We start from the raw sequence: 6446 nt of genomic DNA, 5'->3' as shown, positions 1-6446 counted from the left end.
GAAAAAATGCTTTTTCTGTCTTTGTCTCCTTCACAGCCACAAATACAAAGATTCCAGCCTGGAGTTCAGTGTAGTGGAGAGCATGAAAAGTGTCTCCCATATCTGTGTTCAGTCACAGAAACATATCAGATGTGTTTGCTGAAAACATTAGCTTTGACTTGAAGATGTGACGAAGATATGCACTCAGTAATGTAATACTGTCCATGTAAGGTTACAAGACAAGGGCTGTGGTAAGGCAACATTGATGGCGGGATGACCAGGCTGCTTAGCACTTAGATGAATTTCCCTTTAATTTAGCACCAATGAGGAAACTGTACTCAGTCCTAAGATGCGCACTACCAGTGCAAACAGTTATCCACTTATTCTACAGTGTCCTAATGGAGACAGGCATGGACAGAATACCTTTTTTTTCAAATGGATGAGGGAAGGGGAAAAACCTGTGGTGCGATTAATTCCTCAACACAGCTTAGTATTTATTAAATGTTTCTTTCTGGCTTTAAGGGAAATAAAGAAAAGTCCAAATATTCTAAATAAAGAATAGTACTGATGATGCTAATGATAATGACGATAATGATATGAAAATAAATTAATTTTAACTGCTAACTACCTTGCTAGCGAGCCAAGAAAATCTACACCGGACTCACCTCTCTGCACCATTGTGAACCCAAATGAATTCAAAGATGAAAAACAACATGATCCAAACCTTTGTATTACACTGCCAAAGTGAGTAAGTAAGCGATAAGGAGAAGCACTCATCTTTTAACCAAACGCAAAGCAACATCACCTCCTCAGCAGATAAGCCAGCCCTGAGAGGACCAGGCTGCAGAGAAGCTGCAGAACGGGACCCAGTGATAGTCAGACATTTAAAAAAAAAAAAAAAACTGTGACCTGCTTTGATCTGCAGCTGCCTCCTGCAGTCTGCACACAACTACAGTGATTCATCAGTGATGGCCCAGACTAGTGAATATGGACAATGCTGTGAATTTGCCTACAAGAAAGACTTAATGAAATGGACGGAAACCCTGCCACAGTGTGATTTCTTTTTTTTGTAAAAAGGTAACAGAGAGGAAAGAGAGGAAAAAAAGAGGAAAGCAAAAGCTACACAGCCTCAAAGGAGAGGAAGATACATACTATATGGCAAAGGAGCTGCCAAAAACCTCAAAACAAGCTTGAACATATTGTCCAAGAAAGCATTGCATACTACGAAGTATGAGAAGATTGTTTGTAAGTTGTTTTTCTAAGCTCCGCAAACAAGGAGATATTTCAAGGATAAGCTGTTACCTTTACATCCACTTCCTCCTTTTCCAAAGCATGACAAACAGATCCTGGTAAAAGGGCGGTGTAGACTTGGTTCTCCTCTCTCTTTCTACCTCCCCTCACCCCACACCTCCCTTCTATGCTCCAACCCGACTACGTGACTCTAGTGTGCCCCTAACCCCAGCCTGCTTTGGACAGAGCCTCGGAGCAGTCATGTGGGAAGGGTTTGAACCTGCTTGTAGATATTGTTCCTCTTTTCAAATTTCAATAATGTCTCTTGTCGCTGATGTCCACATGTGCTGCCCTTGTGTATATCCAGAAAGATGGACTTTGTTTTGATTTTGTTACCTTTCATTTTTCCTACTTTGAGTTTGGGCTGAGCAGAGCAGTGAAGTCAGAGTAAGGAGGACACTCACTTATGAGACAAAGCCCCACATTGTACTTATTGTTTAAATTTGATGTATCTATATTAATGAGATGAAATCCCCTCTTGTAGAATATTTTGTATTGCTCGCATTGTAAGACAGTGAGAGGACGGAGGTGCAATATGAAGAGAATTCAGCTACTGAATGGAACCTCAGCAACTGCCCATAGGGTGTCATATAATATAGATACATATAAATATATTTAAAGTAACATCAGTAACTTAATGTGAATGTACATAGTATTTAAAGAGGTCCAAAAATGTGTTTGCCAAATATCAGAAACCTTTAAAGTTTAATGTCCAGAATAGGATTTTCTCACAGTACATTTATTTCTCAAATTTCATTTTTTTCTCTCTCATGCAAGTTAAAACAATTTCAGTTTTCACTCAAATCAAAGTGTGACCTTTAGTGGAGGAGACTGTTGGTAACAGAGGTAAAGTGGTACCACAATGCATGTAGCTGAAAATGGATACAAAACGATTAAGGGTGGCTGTACACTACAAGACTTCCAGAACATATTCTCAATTAATAATTAAATAATTAGGCCTTAATTTGCAATATTTGAAAAATCTACATTGTATGACACCAGGAAAACTAACAACTGAATAACACGTTTATGTTTTAATGTAATTGTCTTCATTTGTATGCAACAATGGCGCAATTGGGTTTAAATGATGTCATTGTTAAGAGCTTCATTCACCCCATGCTAGTTTACATCATGCAGGAGGGGACTCAACGGTGTGTATTAACAAAAAAGTCCAGTTACATTCTATAATTTGAAGAAAACGTGGTTGCTCACATTCTAATTGAACTCTTCTCTAACTTTCTGCCACTGTTGTGACCCTCTCTCTCTCGATCCCCATCAACCTGTGTGAGTGTGTGTGTGTGTTTGTGTGTGTGTGGGTGGGGGGGTTAGGAGTATTTGTTTCCCCCAAGGTGCAGGGCAAGCCATTACAGTAGGATTAAGTGATATGCCAGTGTTAAGCTACTGCAAAACCTCAAAGCTAATTTTGATTCCCAGTATTTGTAATGTAGCTTTTTAGTTTTTTTCCGTTTTCATGTTATTGTTTATTTGTAAAGCTGCAGATTGAGCATAAACTGATTATCTGGGACAGGTCTTAAATTCCAGGCCAAGACACCAACGTCACCTCTTTAGGTTTTATCTTTTTTTAATTCTTTGCAGACCTTTCCGCATGCTCCATCAATATGATCCCTTCTGGTATACACGTTTTTTAAACAGTCTCAAGGCCTTCACTCACACAAATGTAATGTGGATCATAGTTTTTTAAAGATTACTTTTAGGGCATTCTTTGACAGGACAGCTGAAGACATGAAAGATGAGAGAGAGAGAAGGGGAATGACATGCAGCAAAGGGCCGCAGGTCAGAGTCAAACCCAGGGCTGCTGCGTCGAGGAGTAAACCTCCATATACGGGAACCTGCTCTACCAACTGAGTTATCCGGGCACCCATTGATCATTGTTAACCCACCAAAGTTGGCCTCATATACACTTGGACCAAACTTGGAAAACATTTTGTTTTGCTGTGAGTGGAACAGGATACGTGTTCATCAACGGATAGATCAAGTGAATCATTTCATTTGGGTTATCTAAGATACATAATTAAAATAGAATAAGCTGCAAGGTACCCCTGCATCTGTGTGTAGCATTTATGTATGCGTGTTACAGTTACCGTGATATGGTGTTGACCTCAGCCTTATTGTGTCATGTTTCCTTTTTCCCAATTATGTCTAACTAGTGTTCCTCCACTACTACCCCAGATCACTCTTCATAACCCCCCTTCACACTAGCTACCTCCTGTGACCATACAGCTAACCACCAGGAGAGGTTGACCTGGACTTTGAAAAACCGGGCTAAGAGCAGACATGGAAACGTACATTCAAAAGCGACTATATGAATTTGTGGAAAAATTGATTAAAAAAAAAAAAGAAATATTGAAAGGAATGGCCATTACTCATGATGTGAAAGATTATGTATTCCCTCCAGTCCTCACACATACTGTTACAGTCAAACCTGCATATTACCAAACTGAACACATGCCATTTGTTGTCCAAAATCAATAAAAGAACAGACCAAAGTACTCTATTGCCATAATAGGCTTTGACACAGTGTGTATTGAAAGACCAGAAATAATAAGGTTAGAGCTCCACTACACCAGTTAACCAAAGTGTCTGAAATACACACAATCAGGGCACAAGAGTGAAGAGCATGCTAAATGAATGAGTTTCAAATGTGTAGAATTCTTATTCAAGCAATCAAAGCGCTTGTTGTCTACATATTGAATAGTGCTTCTGTAAAAAGAATAGAAGCATCTCTTTTAGAAAAGCCTACTGATTGCGTGGTCTTACAAAGCCTTGCAGAGATAAAAAAAAAAAAAAGAATGCATGGTGTGTGTGTTTGTGTGTGACTGGTGATGGTGTGTGCGTGTTTTGTAAAAAAAAAAAAAATCTGTACCTTTTTCTTCTTGTCTCTGTACAAACTACTTGAAACTTTCAGAGCTTTAATGAAACATCCAAGAGAGACTGTAGTGGCAGATCAATTCACAACATGTAGCAACAGCTTTGTGCAGTAAAATACTGTGTTTGCGCACACTATCCGCATTAAAACAACATTGTAATGACGGTTCCATTCAACTCTTAAAAGCTTTGCGTGTGCCTCCTTGTCTGCAAGTAAGCCCTCAGATAAACTAAATCCATTAGATCACTTTTAAATGACCAAACTACAACCAAAAGCTTACTTTTTCTCTTTAGATTTCCCTTTGGTTAAGGTTTTTGTGTTATGTCCCAGCATCAGGGAATGGTCGATTGTTTGGGACATGAGGCTGCAGTCCCACAAAAGTCGCAGCTGAAGAGCAAACTGTCCTTCCCTGAGATTCTCCCTCCTGATTTCATTGGACAGGATACAAAAAGATCAATATTCTGTTCAGCTGTGTGAAAGCTTCATTAAGTCATGAGACAAATGAGATTCCTGCCAAGGTGTCATATACATTTTTATGTAAAGATATTACAGAGGGCAAACGCAAGGGCTCTGCTGTTGTGAATATCATCCAAGGATCTCTGAAGACTTTATCAGCCACTTTTCTGTTTGTTTAACTATGTACATGATATGGGCAAAACGCATGTTTAGAAAAGGCAAATATTAGCAGGTTGGCAAATATCTCTCCCTACCCCAACCAGTAACTCTACCAATGAAGTTTCAAGGCTCATCTGATGTCATGGTGACACGTCCTTCCTGTGAAACAGGCACTGATGAATAGCTACAGTAGAAAGCTAAAGTGGCAAACTGTGGATACAGCACTTGTTTTCTCCAAAGCCATGGCTCAGGATGGTCCTGTTTTTACCTTTACATACATTGAAAAAAAGTGTATGGCTTTTTTATGTGTAGGGAAGCATTCTATACTGTTTTGTGCAATACATTATTACAGAAAAAAACATGTTTCTGTAGGAAAGGTTGGCGCTTTGAAGATATTTCTCCTTTTGTTTTATTTCCCTCTTCAAAAAGGTCCTGTTGCCGTTTTTAGATGAAGTTAACTGTGCCAGAAGAATTCAATTCTGATTTGTATTTATTTCTTGCATGCTTTCCTCCCTGTTGCTAATACCGCTCTTTAACTGTTCGCTCTGTTGGATGTGTGAAGCTGTAAAACATTCTAATTCAGGTTATTGTCTGTGTTGAACAATGTAACTGTGTAATTAAAACATGAAATGAAATATTCATCCCTTGTTGCTTTCTTCTTTTAAGTGCAGGCATATTCTGAGACAGCATCCTCCATGGTTATTGAATCATTACTAAGAAAAAGTGATTGTGTAAACTTTAGAAGGCATATGATTGCATTCCCTCATGTCTACAGAAATAGGATAGCAGCAGTCTTAAACAACATACCGTAAAACCAATAGAATTAAGTATCCTTTTGAAAATATATTTTAACAAACTGACACAGGTACTTTCAATTGGAAATATGCTTAAAGGTCCCATGACCTGGTGCTCTCTGGGTGCTTTTACACAGACCTTACTGGTCTCCTAATAACATACCTGAAGTCTCTTTCCCAAAATTCAGCCATGGTGCAGATCACAGCTTCTAGAGCCAGTCCCACAATGAGCGTCCCTTAGTATGTGCCATTTCTGAGTCTGTAGCCATTGAGAAGGAGGGAGGGGGGTAAGGTTGAGGCTGGGGGTGTGGCCTTGACCAACTGCCAATTTGCTTGTTTGAAAGCCATGATGTCTCTTTCTCATGGGTGGACCAAATCCGCTGGGCGGGCAAAGCAGAGAGAGCAGATAATCTTACCCCTTATGACCTCATAAGGGTCATGATTCCAGATTGGTCCATCTGAGCTTTCAGTTTCTCAAAGGCAGAGCAGGATACCCCGGGCTTGGTTTACACATATCGCCATTTCTAGCCACTGGGGGACCGTAGGCAGTCTGGGGGATTGCATATTAATGTTAACAAACCTCAGAAAGTAACATTTTCATGCCATGGGACCTTTAAAAACATTATAATAAAAATATTCATACACAGTGTATCTCAAACGAGTTCACACAACATCACACAACTCAACATCTTTTGGCCATTGGTTCATCACAGACTCATGATGCACAGCAAAACATATATCTTTATACCCACTTATTTGATTTCTAGTGGCGATCTCGAGGTTTCCATTGATGCCAAATATGTTGGAATGAATTTGGAGAAATGTGTAAAAAATGCACAAGCCATAGAATACTTCCATAAAATAGAATGGTGCATTCATAA

Source organism: Etheostoma cragini, chromosome 1 (genome assembly GCF_013103735.1).
Source record: "Etheostoma cragini isolate CJK2018 chromosome 1, CSU_Ecrag_1.0, whole genome shotgun sequence".
NCBI classification, from domain to species: domain Eukaryota; kingdom Metazoa; phylum Chordata; class Actinopteri; order Perciformes; family Percidae; genus Etheostoma; species Etheostoma cragini.
The sequence above is the reverse complement of the archived record's forward strand: the minus strand, read 5'-3'. Positions refer to the sequence as shown.